This window comes from Cavia porcellus, unplaced genomic scaffold (genome assembly GCF_034190915.1).
Source record: "Cavia porcellus strain 051 isolate PalLab524CR breed Dunkin Hartley unplaced genomic scaffold, mCavPor4.1 scaffold_27, whole genome shotgun sequence".
NCBI lineage: Eukaryota > Metazoa > Chordata > Mammalia > Rodentia > Caviidae > Cavia > Cavia porcellus.
Genome location: NW_026947510.1, coordinates 26,607,271 through 26,623,787, shown reverse-complemented (window position 1 = coordinate 26,623,787; position 16,517 = coordinate 26,607,271). Strand labels below are relative to the sequence as shown.

Below are 16,517 nucleotides of genomic sequence, written 5' to 3'. Positions count from 1 at the left end.
TGGGAAGATAGGTTGCAGATAGCAAATAGAAGGACTAGCCCACATGGCACGAATTCTGGCTATGTCACTGAGGCCAGGCACACTGCTTGATTCCCAGGGGTTTGATTTTCACAGCCACAGCTATGTCCATCTACCCTCTTGAGCCTGTTGTGGTTAACCCCTTCTTGGTAGATGATCTTCCTCATCTCTTGCTCAGGCTGAGTCCGGACTTGACCATTTCTTACTCCAGGTACAACCTCTGACTGTTCTTTTGCTGGTATCTTTTGATGTCATTTTCCACATGCACTCCATGAAGAATTGAAAGTACCTCCAATCCTGGGTTCTCGCTCATTCTTGTTGTGCTTGGGACAGGAACCAGAGAGGTCTGGATAGGCTTTCTATCCTTGCTGCCCTTTGTTGCTATTGGCATTCTTGCTGCGCTTGTCAGTGGGTTCTGCTGCATGTTGCACGCAGGCTGACCTGGTCATACCGCTTTGGCTTCTGGTGCAACAGCAGGTGTTTTGGGTAGGCCCATGGGCCCCTACACTCTGGGCCACCATGCTCCATGTCTCTTGGGTTAGGCCCAGGGTGGGCTCATTCTTGGCAGCCAGGGCAGGTGAGGCATCTGCATGTTCTTTACCAGGTGCAGAATGTGGAAGTGACAATGGCCATAACTGTGTAGAGCCAGCTTGGCCTGGCATGGTACATATACCTGGGGTTGCTGCCATTGTAGGAGCTGGACTTGCCAGGGCTGGAGCTGTTGAGCCGGGAAGCCACCTGCGAGAGTGGTGCTTCCCTGGCTTCTGAGAGGTGTGGTGGCCACTGTGACCAGTGACTACATCCAGCTCTAGCAGATCTTTGTGGAGGCTGCTTTTGGGAGGGTCATCAGGCTGTTTGGTGGCTGCTGCTAACAAACACCCATTTAATTGTTTTTAAAACAAACACAAAAGTAAATAGCCTCTTTACATTACCTGGGTTGTTTTTGAGAAATTAGCATGAACACTGAAATAAAACATTGGTGAAACTGAAAATAAGTGGAATCCATTTAGTGGGAATAATATCAACTCAGGTAATACCATAAGGAAACATGATTTTGCTAACTCATGTAAACTTCATGTTTCTGGTTTGTGTTTTTATATACATTGATATGCATTGTATAGTTGTATATATGCCATATTTATGTAATATATACACACTATACATTGTAGAATTAAGAGATAGAATAGAAACGACATTTTTGGTTGAAAGAGATAAGATATAGTTAATGGTCCCAAAAGATAGACATAGGTAATGTGTATTTATAAGACCAAAAAAAAAAAAAAAAAAAAAAAAGGAGAGAGAGAATGTTGTATAATTAGTCAGTGAAAGAGAGAATTGAGTCATCTTCATTAGCATTTTTAAGATGAAGCTTAAATGAAATCAAGCAATACAGGGCTTGTGTATCCTGGCATATTGTACAATGTGTTTCTACACAACATCTATAGTTTTTCACACTGATATTATTAGTCTTACTGTTTTACTCTTAGCATTAAAATATGTACATAATTTATCTGGCACAAAATACGGCTTTGTTGAGAATTGGAATGAGTATGTGTTTTCACATTGTGCATACTCATTTGCTATAAATATTTGTTTTTGCACACAAACACACACACACGCATATATATAATATAATATATATATATATATATATATATATATATATATATATATACCAATATACAGTATATGTTGTACAGAGGTACTCTCATTTGTAATAGGATAGTGTAACAGCAAGAAAATTATAGTAAGCTAAAATATGGAGAATAGATATAAAGATTGATACAGCATAGCAACCTCTTTTTATGTATATACACGTATCTGTATAGGGAGTATGTATTTTAGGTAGCTTCTATTTTATCACTAAAGCAAATGATTAGAATATTAAATAGTTTATTCTAGTTCTCATTAAGGGAACAATATAGAAATATGTAGTAATCCTGATTGATTAAAGACCATGAGAGATCATGGTCTCTCTAAAATAGAATAATATTTAAAACACAACTTACCAAAAGTATCCAGTTATATATTTGTAAAGTTTTAAAGTTTAATAAAAAGATAAAAAGATAAAAAATAAGCTTTTCAAAAAGATGGATTGATTGTTTTAGTTAACTACACATATATTTCAGGATTCCCACTTGATTTGTGCAAAGTTTGTAAGCCCAAACAAATTAATATTTTATCTGTACTTGAAAGATCTTTGTTTTTATTCATTCATTAAATAAACGTATAGTAAATACTTTTTCTAGCACTTGCTATTTTAGTCAGGAAAAAGTTTCTCTAAGCAGTTTTAAAGCCCTCAGGGTATAATTTAGCCACAGAATCTATTAAATCAGCTCAAAACTTTCTTTTTCTTTGGTGGAATAATTGTAGTTTTTTCCTTTTCATATACTTTTGAAACTGTTCTTCCATTATTAAATAACTGAGTGAAATACAGTGTCTGCAAATCCAACCCCATCTGTCTTTATAATGAAAGTTTAATGTCAAACTTGAGATAGTTTCAAAGGTGAAAGAAAGGACATGACCTTTGAGCTTGATATTTGGCATTTAAACAATAATGAGCATTAAGCAATGGTGACAATAAATAAGATGAATAGTATGAATTGAAGTAAAGATATAATCAGTAAGTCTTGTGGAACTCCAGCAGATATCAAAAGAGTAAAATATAGTCTGCCTGAAAATAAAAAATAGTAAAAGAGTAAGTGGAAGATTAAGATAAAAAAATACAAAACAGGACAAGAGATCCAGTTTATATAAGGGAAATACAGAGGGAATCCATGGTAGTGTTTTTTTCCTCCTGTATTTAACACCTGAAAAGGAAAACAGAAACAATACAAAAATGCTTTTCATCTTTTTATGACCTTCTGTTGTGAAAACAGGAAAGTAATAAGTAGCAAAAACACTGCGTATATGTAACCTGGTGTAGTGTTACAGGCCTCTAATCCTGGCACTTCGGAAGGTTGAGCCTGGAGGGGATCTCCGGTTTGAGCCTAAACCTGGTACAAGTTAGGGACTTACTGAGATCCTGTCTTGAAATAAAATACCAAAAAGGCTAGGGAAGTAGTGCAGTGTAAAGGAGGTTCAACCCTTATTACAAAAAATAAAATAAGATACCTACTATGTAAAATTTTTATATTCTGTAATTACCAACATTTATTAATATTTAAATAATAGTCCTATATTAGTCTGTGAAGTATATCATTTATAGAAGAATGTTTAAATTTTCAGTGAATATGTACTTTCAAATTAATTTTTGGAGTTTATTTTATGGAATAAGGTAAAACAAATTCATAACAAGATAATAGAAGATAGTAATAGTTAATACATTACATGTTGTTATCTTTAAAATAGTTACTCAGAGTACAAGATAGGGGAATAAAAAAATTCTCCAATCTATACTAGCACAAGCCTTCCTTTTTTATGAACTAAGAGACACAAATAGTATAACTAGCATTTTTATCTTCCTTTTCCATTCCTTCCTTTTGCCATCTTCATTCCTTTTTCCTTTTAGACAATTTCTTCCCATTTCACAATATCTGTTGTACATTTTACACATTATTTATTCTTTCAGTTTCTCGCATGAGGGAGACAATATGCTGAATCTGATTTATTTCACTTATGAGTATGGTCTCAAGTTGCATGCATTTACCTAAAAAGTCCCAAGTTTAGCCTTTATAAGAAGACTGAGTAATACTGCATTGTATAAAAAGACCACATCTTTTCTATTCATTCTTCAGTTGATGGACATTCGAGTTGTTTCTAAGATTTAAATAGCTATTATAAGTTGTGCTATGTAGGCAGACTTCATGAGCACAAACCCATACTGCACAGGCAATACTTCAAAGAGTCAACAACTGGGATCTCATCTTACTAAAAAGCTTTTGCATATCAAAACAAATCACCAGTACAGTGGAAAGACAACCCACAGGTGGAAAAATTGTCTGTCAGACAGAGGAGTTCGATCTAGAACATATAAAGAAATTGAAAAAACTCAGACCTCCCCCCCCCAATTCAAAGTCTCAATCCAAAAAATGGACATCTGCAAGGAATACATGCTTCACAGAGAAAGAAATACAAATGGCAAATAAATAAATGAAAAAATGTTCAACATCATTGGTCATTCAAGGGATGCAAAGTAAGACAACACTGTGATATTTCATTCCAGAAAGAATGACTATCATCAAATTATCAACTAATAACAAATGCTGGTGGAGCTGGGAGGAAAAAGCAAATCTTCTCCACTGTTGGTGGGATGTAGACTCGTGTAGCCACTGGAAATCAGTACAGAGATTCCTCAAAAAGCTAGGATTAGAGGTCCCATTTGACCCAGCTATTCTCCTTCTGGTATCTTCCCAGAAGAATTAAAAGCATCATACCACAGCAATATATGTGCACCCATCTTTATAGCAGCACAATTTTTCAGTAGTTTTTTGGAATTTAAAAATCTGAATTTAAAATTAATGTTACTATTTTCAAAGTTGTGTGTAGTAAAATGTATTCATTTTGATGTACAGCTATGAGAATTGACAAATACTTTGAGTTATGTAATCATGTGGCAATGGTTTCTTTAACCCAAATATTCCCTCAAGCTATGTAAGACTGACTTCCTCCCTTAACATCTAATAACTACTGGCCTGGGCTTTTATCTCATATTATGTTTCCTTTGCCAAAATGTCATATACATACTCTCACATTTGTGCAGTACATGCAATTGCAATTTGAAGGTTGGTTTAGGACTTCTGTTTCAGTTGGTCAAACAGTTCCACAGAACAGCATGGTGTTGCTGCTAGTTTGCCGTAGCTTTCATAAACTTGACTGGTAAAGAATCAGCTAGCCCAGTTAGATTTAGTTTGGTATGGCCATGGTGTGAACTTTGTGTGAGTTCCCTTTCCAAAATGATATTCCTGCAGACGTTTTGAGACTAGCAGATTATTATTTCGCTTTGGTGTTTAGGTGCTTGCCCTCAGTACAGATCTGTAACTGCACTTTCTTCAGGGGAAAAGGTATGAGGAAAGAAAAAGGAAAAATGGGGGATACCCTCTGCATTGTCTACCCTATAGCCCTGCCTTTCTTTTCTTGGTTCTCTGGCTGGACAGGCAGAGTTGCCCTCTGAGCCAGCCTGACTGCCTTCCTGTTACTTTTTTCCATTCCTATTTTCTGTCTGGATTCCCTTTGGGTCACCAGGAGATAAAGAGGAGGAAGAATGTGGGAACTCTTTCTTGCTGAGATTTGTTTTTCATTTTCTCCCCATCTACCTGCCTTTTCTCCAGCTGTGTTAAGATCTGTGTAAGTACAGTAACAATTACATGTTTAGAATGCCTGGCATGATGTTTTGGTATACATAGCCAGTGTGAAATGATTAAATCAAGCTAATTAATGTATATATCACCTTACATTTATCTTTTTGTGGTGAAAAAATTTAAGTTCTATTCCTACAGATTTTTCTAGAATATAACACATCATTATTATTAACCATAATCATCATAATATACAATAGACCTCTAAACATTATTCATTTTGCCTTAAGAAACTATTTTTTATTGGTGCATGTTTGTAGTACATAATGATTACATTTATCAGGGAGAGTTGGTACATTTACATAATCCATTTTAATTATTCTTCTTTTTCTTTTTTTTTGGTCCTTTATACCTCCTCCCATTCCTCTCTATTCTCATTCTTGGTTCCCTTACTATTTACAAAGACTCTGTTCTCATTTTTTCCAATTGTTTTTTCCATATCCTTTCCTTCCATTCTCTTCATCTGTTACTTTCTTTCCCATTTGAGAAAGGTCTCTCTACTTCCTATTACCTATCTTTTATTTTGCTCTTTGTTTATGTTTCGAGTTTCTGTATTATGTCTCATCCTTCCACCTTCAAGGCATTGCCCATTGCCTTTCACTGGATCCTGAAAGCCACCACTTTATCTCTTGTATTCAACTTTATTCCACTTATACTGTAATTGTATAGAATGTGCCTGCCTGGCTTACTTCACTTAGCATAGTGTCCTCCATTTCATTCAAATGATTGCAAATGATAAGATTTCCTTGTTAAGTCTGTATTATATACACTCGGATTATTTGCTTCTTGGAATTTGTATTTTTTAATTTTTATAATGTTACTATGCTATGCTGTCTGTACTGGCCATAAAAATATTTGTTTGGATGTTTAGCATTTATTTCAAGTTTCAAGATTTTCTATAAGTTTATGATTCTGCAACTTGTTTTTCATACTCATAATTTTTAAACTTATGTTTTCTCATTGACAGTATAACTCTGATTCATTTACTTTTGTTGGTTTTAATTTTTAATCAATTTTAAAATTTATGCTGTAGCAGTTCATAAACTTTCCTTTTGGTGAATGGTTTGGTTTTAACAATTTAAATAATACATATTTAGCAATACTGTGTGATATTTTGGTACATGTATATAATGTGTAATGATCAGACTGGGTAATTGGCATGTAAGCTTTGACATTTATCATTTCTTTGTGTGATCTTAAAATCTTCTTCATGAGACTAGCTGTAGATACTGTTTGAAATACACTTCTTGTTGTCAACCATAGTTTCTTTTTAATGTTTTATAAGTTAGAAGTTGTTTCTCCTACTGAGCAGCACCTCTGTAGTGTTTAACCATCTTTCCTCCACTTCCCAATCCCTTTTTTCTCTACTCCCCGACCCTTTTCTCGGCCTCTGGTACCTACCTTTTTACTCTCTTGTGTGAAATCAACTTGCTTAGGTTTTACATTAGAGCAAGAACACACAGTGCAGCATTTGTCGTTCTGTGCCTGACTTACTTCATCTAACATCATTTTCTCCATTTTCTCCAGCCTCGTCTATGGGGCCACAATGATAGAGATTCATTCTTATTTTTGACTAAATAGTATGTTTCTCTTTATTCCTCCTTGTTAGGACTTTGTACTTGCCAGGCAGGAACTTACGCCCTTGAGCTATACCAGCCCCCTGCATCTTTATGATACTTAATATTTTTGCCATTTTGAAGATAAGGTTTTAATTATATTATATTGCCCTGAATACTAGAGAGGTTGAATATCTTTTCCTATATAAGTGGTATCTTCTGCTATTCACTTTTTTTTCTTTTCACTTTTGTGAATTATGTATTTGTAGCTTCAAGCTGTGATTATGGATATATTTTTAGTCCCTTTTACTAAGGAAAAGAAAAGCCCTTTTCTCTAATTGTCTAATTCTACCCACACAGAACCAAGAAGTACAGCTGTTTTTTAGTATCTACTGCTCGTCTCTCTTTTCTTTGAAGGCATTTATTTTATTTCTGAATCCAACACAGTATTTTTAGATAGTATTTTTAGCTTTTCCTCTCTATATTTTGTCTTTCATGGTATGAGGTAAGGGGAGTTTTAAAAATTATAATTATTTAATCTTTGTTCTTTGTTTTCATGAAGGTGATGAATAAATTATATTTCGGCTAACTTGAGACCATACAAGTTGGCTTGGGAAAAGAACAAAAATAAAGATCAATAAGTTTATGTTAAAATATAAAGCTTTTCTTCATGAAGAAACTTTATAAACAGAATTAAGAAGTAATTTGCCACAGAAGTGGCAGACATTAGTTTCTCTAATAGAATGCATTTATTCTAAGAAAATTGTCATCTAATAGAAAAATGGACAATGAAAAATAAAAATTTATGAAAACAAATAGAAAACATATGAAAATATATTTATTCCAAGCATTCAAAAAAATACAAATTTTAAAAAATGACACTTCATTTTTTCCTGACAAGTTGATATTTATATTAGAAACAGTGCTATTACTAATGATGATATAAAGAAATGAACACTTTTCTACTTTGCAGATGAAAATATAAATTGCTTTTTTTAAAGTAGATATCCAGAGCTATGCTATGCAATAGTAAATAGCCACTAGCTACACTGGATATTTAAATTAAATATTTATTTCCTTCATCTGTCTCTCTGATCACCTTTTAAGTGCTCACTACCACATATGGCTAATGGCTACATACTGCAAACAGAAAATGTAAATCTTTCCATAATCACAGAATGTTTTATTGTATATCATTTATTACTTATTTAAAATACTCATGTTTTTCTAATAATTCTAATTCTAGGAAAATATTATAAAGACATATTAAAAATTTGAGTTTTACAAAAGCATTGAAAATAGTAATAAAATAATTGACATAACCCAAATGTCCATAAAAGGAATACATAAATGATTATAAATGCTTAACCAAGCATATTGTATAGCCAATTAAAATACCTTTTTGTGTTAATGCCATGTAATATGCATATGTAGTATGCCTCTAACCAGACAAGTCACAGAAAAATATGATTACAAATATGCAACATGATTACAAGTTAGTTTTAAAATATTTCAAATTATATGTTGTAAAGCATTGTAGTTTCTGGCAATATTTCCTGTCAGGGACATATGTATTATTTTTATAGTCACAAAAATAAAAAATCAAAAGTATGTTCTTTCAGGATCTGTTTAGTTTTGAGTCCCATGAAATGATTATAATTGAATCTGTTTTAAGTTGCTTGTCTCATTTGACATTTAATGGTCTTTGGCATATTCAGTATGGTGCTGCATATGTAAGGGTGATAAAATCTCTATGTGCATAAGCAAAGACCAAGTGGAATACAGAATTCAATATAAATAGTTCAGCTAAAAGAGAAAGTTTTTAATGTAAATTAAGGATAAAAGTACTAGCAAGACTAAAGGAACTAGCAAGATTAAAGGAATAAAGTTTCCTAGAAACCACTGACAGTGGAAGTTCACAAGATGCAGAAATAGTTATGGGAGCCCAGGTAGGCTGCCCCTTTAGAATCTCCAGTCATGAAGACATGTAGTGACTGATGAAAACAGTGCCAAGCAGGAAGGGAGTGGGATTGAAAACAGATCTTTTCTTCCACCCTTGGTTGTCATACTGGAATCCAAGTGGAGGTCTATCCACAACAGTGTCAGAGTGTAGTCTGAGGGATCAACTTCAAATACAGGATAGGCTGAGCCAGGCAGAGAATAGAAGGGTTGGAGGAGGAAGCAGGTTGGAAATGCAGCATAACCAGCTTAAGTATTGTTGTGTGCATGTGTGCATTCATTCAGATATAAGTTATGTGCATGTGAGGTAAGTTAGTAGTCAGAATTCTATTTAGATGAGCTGATATATATATATATATATATATATATGCACATTTCTGTTTATGGAAGATTTCAACACTTGTTTATGCTTACATAGACATGAAAACATGCACATGATATTTAAATTCTAATAATGACAGACCGCTAAACTGTTTGGCAAAGAATTCTAATCTAGACAGAGGATCTCAAAAAATACTTGAACCTTTAGGAAATATTATATATACATGTTCTTACAGGCAAATGAAAGCATATCAGACACATAGATTAAATTGAAAATTCTTAAGAGCAAGTGCTGTGCCTTCTTTGCTTTTAAACTTTTAAATAGTGCAGCATACACAGGGAATGTCCAATCATTATAAGAATGAGTAAATTAGTTATTACACTTTAAACATTGTTTCTATTCAGTGTGTAACTTATTTAATATGAAGTGACATATAAAGATCATTATTACTCATTGAATAAAAAACAACCATAAATACTTTTTATTATTGTTTTTAATGAGTATTGATTAGTTTGGAACACTCATAGTTTTGCTTATAACAAACATTTAACAAAGCTACTTACATGCTTATAGAAAATTAATCACTTTATAAATGAAAGATTGAATCTTGCAGTTAAACACTTTTCCTTCTTTATTGTTATGTAATGAGAGTGAAATGCAGGTAACTGTGAAGAATTTTCATTGAGCAGTAAGTAATTTTACTTTTTATATTTAACATTTACCTATGGTGAAAAACAACTCTCTTAGATTTTTGTGTGTTTGTTTGTTTATTTTGGTAGGAGAGCTCTGATTTACAAAGATGAGGAAAAATCTAAGCCACTATCTGAACAAACCTACTTTTATTTCACTTTTGATTGCAAATGTCTTCTGAAAGTAGCCTAAAGTGACGGTAATGGTTATATGGTTATCTAAGTCACTCTTCCTTAAAATTAAAGCAATATGTTGGTTCTAAGAACAGAATTATAGATGAAAAGCTTTGGCAAAGTTCTGTTTAGTTAAAAGTTTGTTTAACTTTGGTTTTGAAAAAAATTAAAATACCATGGTTCTTTGTATTTTCTCATGTGCTTGGCAGTTGTCATGTTTTGGATTAGATTGCATTCAGAGAACTTTATAGATGGTTTATTCAGCAAACTGAGAAATAATCTTTAACTTTAGGGTTTAAAAGATAGTTGTAATTACATGGCTTATTGATACTGGTTCAGTAATATTTTTGGTAATAGCATTTATTTTGAAATACATACTAACATTGCATTAATATATTGGTCCTGTTGTGTTTGGGCCAAAAATAGTAGAAGATATGAGTCTTTGCAGTTTCATTTCATTTTAAAAAGATACATTATATGGTTTCATGGACTTTAAGGAGGAATAATTTTTATACAGAGTAATTGAAATGAGCAATATTTTGGATACAACTCTAGTATGTTTAGACAAGTGGATATACCTGTAACCACCATCAGAAATTATGGAAAAATTAGTCACACTTGAAACTCAGCACTTTGAAACTGATAAGAGTGTCATATAAAAGGAATCATATTATGTATGTGGCCTTTTAACTTTGTTTTCTCTTATTTAGCAAAGCCCGAGTTAAATGTATTATATATTGCTGCATACATTAGTAATTTTTTTTGTTTCAGCATGTGGATTATGCCAGATTTTTATTCATTTGTCAGTTGAAAGATATTTTTGGTATTTAATAATGATGAATAAAACCACTATAAATATTCATTAGTATAGACTGTAACTTTTCATTTCTTGAGCACATATTTAGGTACAGGAGTAGTGTTTTGTTTTGGAAATATATGTCTAACTATAAGAGGCTGTTAAACTGTTTTCCAAAATGAGTGTGTCACTTTTACATTTTTGTAGACAGTGCATAAAAATTCTGTTAACCTTATATTTCTTGCCAGCTGTTGGTTTTGTAAGTTTAAAGGAAAAATAGGTAATTATTTTCAATCGTGCTCATAGGTGTTAAAGGGTGTATGTCATTGTGGCTTTAATTTCCCTAATGATTAGTAATGTTGAACATTTGTAATCATCTAATTTGTCAGTGTTTTACTTCTGACCATACAAACAAATAAAAAAACCAACGAATTATTGGTTCCCTATCATAGAGATGAAGTGTCTGTTTATTACTACAATTCCCACAGATATTTCCAGTTTTATCATTTTTCTCAAACCCTTAAATTGTCTTCTGTCCTTTGGGCTTGATGGGTGACTTTGCTTCTCTCTCTTAAAAGCAACTGGAGAAAAAATTCCTGTATGCGCCACCAACAATTATATTCAGCTGTCACGACCTCCATCATTCTCATTTAACCTGGGTCTTTCACTTTCCTCTGTTTAACTCACCTCCTTTACCTTTCTTAGGCCCCTTTGGACCTTTGACCCATCAGTGTCTGTATTTGTAAAAGGTGTGTGTGTGCATGTGTGTGTGCTTGCATGCGTGTGTGTGTGTGTGCATGTGTGTGTGCTTGCATGCGTGTGTGTGTGTGTGCATGTGTGTGTGCTTGCATGCGTGTGTGTGTGTGTGTGTGTGCATGTGTGTATTTAAATCCTTATCCTTATGCTAAACAATACTGGTCAGTTTTCATTTTTGAATTTTTCTCTTCAGTCATTTAAGAAATAGCTCTTTTCTTTTTTTCAAATAGCTGTGTGTATCTTAGAATACTAATAAGTGTTTATTTATAAGAAAATAAACATTATTTGAAGCTCAGCAAAAAATGGACTCTACTTTCTCCACCTTATTGAAATTGATCCTTCATGTCTCAGACAACTTCTTATTACTAGCTGCAGTGACCTCAGCCCCTGCTGTATTGGAAACCTGTGCCGCTTTTTAAAAATTACTTATCTTTTTGAAAATTAATTTTCATTACTCTTCATTCGTAAGTCTTTTCCTGAGTATAATGCTCAGTTGGTTCTTGTGTCAGTTATTTATTCCTGTATACCGTACTACCCAGAAACATAGTGTTTGAAAAGAATAGCTGTATAATTTTTCTCTTGCTTCTGTGGGTTGGCTGGGTGATTATTCTGTTGGGTTAGTCTAGGCTTACTCCAGTTTGCATGTCACTAACAGCTGGAACAAGGGGAGGGCTCAGCTATGATGTTTAATTGGCTAGTCTTTCCAGCCCAGGCTTTTGAACAGTGTTGTGCTCTCAGAGGTGTGTCCCTAGATGGTGAAGATGGCAGCTTCAGCCACTCATGCAGCCTCACTTCTGTCACAATGAATTGATCAAAGTAAGTAACAAGACTAGTTCAGGCTCTAGGTGAGAGACTCTGTGTCTTCACAGTTCTTAATCACAGTTATCACAGTTCTTAATCACAGGTATCACAGTTCTTAATTTTTGACTCTTCTAATTTTCCTTGTTTTTTTTTTTTAATCTGTAAATGTTTTGTGTTCTCTTTTATCTCAAAAGGAAGTTTATAGCCAATATTTGTAATTATTTCTAAGGAACAACACCTGAGTTTCTTTTGGGTGCCCCCCCCCAACATAAAATACACTAAAAAGGAGGCTGTACTTCCACTTCTTTTAATTTCATGTCTTAATTCCTGGCCTATGGCTTCTCATCTGTGTATGCTAGATTACCTTATATATCTGTCCTTACCTTTCATATCCAAGTGTGTATAAATGACTGTTGACTATAAATCATGAACACATACCCCGTCTTATTATCTATCTCAATGTCATTTAAATTCCCAGTATTCTCTTTATTTGACTATGAGTTGTGAATTTGACTAGTTTTGAGTTGTGAATATTTTTTGGTACAAATAAAATGAGTTTATTTTGAGAAAATGGGAAAAAAAAGATGTGCAAAAATATGAAAGAAACTAAAACTTATCTTTGAGCTCCACTCTGTTTTAAGGTTTTCGTGTGTATTTTAGACTTTATATTATACACATACAGTGTACAAATATATTTAAATATTATTTAAAACATTTAAGTTTGTTTTTAAAAAGTTATATACATATTGTTTTAAATCCATTGTTTCAAATTATAATTAAACAATTAGCTTCTTTTGATACAGATATTAGAAATTCCCTTAAGATTTAGAGTTGGGTAAAAATAGAATTCAGAGATATAGATGTCAGTATACATAGGTTAAAAATTAGAGTTGGATACAGCAAAATGCATGCCCAGTAAAAGCAGGACCTCTAATGTTAGTAGTATCAGAGTAAAGAACAGGAAAACAATGATACAAGGTAGTTTCTAGTATTTTGTGTTTTTTAATGCATTAACTCAAAACTTGTTTCTTGTTTCACTTTTCTGCCTTATGCTTTATCATCCCCCCACCCTTTTTTTTTTGTTGGAATGTTGCTTAAGGTGTTTTCTTTTGCTCTTTGTATGCACTGAGCCACCCGTCTCTAAATTCCTCAAGCCCCTTGGTTTCTTGCTCTCCTGTAGTGTTCTTCCTCCCCTTCTTGTATATCATTCGTCCTCTTCATATTGTAAGGGGGGGCTTTACCTTCATTTCTTTCTTTGAACATAATTACATGTGCATACATTCATACCAATTGAATATTTTCTCCTCATTTCAAATTAGATGAAACCTGTAAATGTATGGACTTGTGTAGATTCAGGACTGTTTCCCCTTTTATCTCCTTGTGGATGAACATCCTATCTATCTTCAGAACAATAAGGAGTTTTGTGTTGACTCTGGAGATCTGTTATGACTTGTATCTCTAATTTCAGTTGCTGTCTTCAACCTGTCCTCCTAACAGCCACTGCAAACATTCATGCTTCCATTATTTGCTTATGCTTCACATGGGCCGCTGGCTGACCTCTTATACTTCCCTTTTCTGGCCAGCAAAGCCTGCTTTTCTACTGTGTAGCCAACTTTCGTCCCAGGGCCTGATCATGTTCATAATGTAATATTTATTTTTATTGAATTTGCTTATTGTGAAGATGTTTGTCATTATGAGATTCTTGAAGGTAAAGACCATGAATTAATGTCAGCCACTATAAAATGGTTAGCAAAGCAAGTTAATAAAGATAATGATTCATATAGCTTAACACTACTCAGCTGGCTTAGTGATTAAATGTATGGTTGTGAAGAATTGGGGAATTATTTAGTTTGCTTTCTGAGCAAGGCTGGCAGCATTGCCTTCAGCTGACTGGCAAGTTTTGTGTGGTTATTAAAGTCATGCCTATTTTGAGGCTAAATCTGGACTCTCACTGCTAATGTAGTCTTTTTTTTTTTTTTTTTTTGTCTTTTTTCCTTTTTATCGGTACCTGGGATCGAACTCACGACTGCCTGCTTGCAAGGCAGGTGCTTATGCCGCTGAGCTAAATCCCCAGCCCCCACTAATGTAGTTTTTTTCAGAAGATTCTTATCTTCCCTCCTCCTCTACCTTTTTATTTGTTTCAAAATAAAAGCTAGTTTTTCTAAACTAATGAGTTTTATTCATGAAATGTCATCTCAAAAAGTCTTTCCCAAAGTTTGAGACCTGGTAGTGTTCCCTGTACTACAACAGCATACATAGAATATGCTACTGGGGAGATTTGTTAAAAAAGATGTGTTTTGTCTTCATAGGACTTCATTTGAATGTGGAGCTGTGGCTGAGAATAATTGCTAATTATACTTTCCTTTAAATTGTTGTTTTTTCCTTTTTCTTTTGACTTTTTCAAGATGGAAAAGGAAAAATAAATTAACAGGCATAAATATTGAGCAAGTCAGTGAGAATGTGATGAAAGTCAATATGTCTTACGTGATAGATTTGCTTAATACATGGAGTGGATGATCTGTTAATTAAAAGAGTGATGGAATGCAAAGTGCACTTTCTTCTTTCAGTGTTACCTTTGTTTTTAGTTATTTTTTCACTTTTTTTTTACTGTTTCATGTAACAGTATGTTTAGTGTAACAACACTTATTAGTGCATATTAGTTATGCAGAATGATGGGTTTCATTGTGTTTTTATTCATGCATTTATATAGTTACCTTTTTAATTGTTGATTTTAAAGAATATTTTATTAAAAATACCTTTATAGGTATTAATGTGAAAGTATGATATTTTTGTACAGAAATAATGTCAGATTTTCTGTAAAGAAAAAAGTTACTTTTGCATTGGACAGTTATATAAATCTTAAATTCTTTAAATGTATGATTTTATAAGCTTTTTGCTTCTAAAACATAGCAATACAGCATTTTTATCAAAGCAACATCTGCTAGCCCCTTTGCTATCATCATAGTGGAATCATTTCCATTTATAAGATTTTGCTGTTTAGTGCTTTTTAGAACTGTGCTATATCAATTTCTTTTGTAGTAAAACTTAAAATATCAGTTCTTGGCATCAAATAATTTTATCATATATATATATGTATGTATTGACTTTCAGAAAACTGGTTAAGAGGTAGAAGGCAAAGGATTTTTTCCCTCTAAATAGTACTTGAAGGGTTATATATTTACGCTTTCATTTGTGCCCTGTCAATGCCATGCCTATTCTGTGGGAGCTCCTTGTTGAATTCTGGGGCTGTGATGATGACTAAGACAGTCTCTGCCCTCAAGTACCTCTCAGTCTGGCCAAGGAGCTGACAGGTAAACAGGGTGATGTGAGCATGAGCAGAACTGGAAACAATAGGGCAGGATCAGCACTCCTACATGGGGGAAACAGTATCATATTAGCATAATTCCGAATGAATCAGGATCATGAACTACACTGTTTTGAAGGAGAAATGTAGCTTTATTACTGTAAACTAAGCCTTTTTGCTTTCACTTTCATTTTGAATGAACTGTCATTTACAAATGAGTTTTTTCCTTCATTGTGAACATAAGGTGCCATTTTCTTCCTGCCAGTTCTCCTCTGTACTACTGATGCCCGCTCTCACCTGCAAAATACCTTTATTGTTTGAATCATTTTACATCCATGATCTACTTTATGTGGCTCTGGGTGCTTCTGAATGGGAGAACTAGATAACATTCAGTTTAAGGATTGCTGTTAATGAGTAAAAGGAAAATCAAGTCACCAGGATGTGAGAATGTTCTTTGCCAGGAGCCCAACCTGGTCTCAGTTGTCACTTCTTTAGTGGCCAAAGAATCTGTTTTATGCTATATTGTTGCTGTGCGTATTTGTTGCTTGAGATCTTTGTGCACACCTGGGCAGCTTGTCTAGGGAAGCATACAGGGAATATCCAAAATAGTTTATTGTTTAATTTGGCCTGCTTTATCCCTCCCAGTATTGTAGGCTAGTAATAAACTGGAAGATGGTATGGTTAGGTGACAGTGTGATGGAGCAATAGTTTCTGAGTAGTTTAATTATCTTTGCTCATTAAAACTTCATTGTGCATTGGCTGCTCTGATGTGGACTTGGGTCAAGAATGAAGCGCAGCAAAATAATTGAGCAAGTACTTTAAGGACAAGATGAAGTTTCAGGCAA

At 33.7% G+C, this 16,517-nt stretch overlaps 1 protein-coding gene across 18 annotated transcripts in view; it reads left to right on the top strand.

Annotated features, from left to right (window-relative positions):
* LOC100723598 (tyrosine-protein kinase Fer) overlaps window positions 1-16,517 on the top strand; it is a 449,398-nt gene that overhangs the window by 198,982 nt on the left and 233,899 nt on the right. The window lies entirely within an intron of this gene.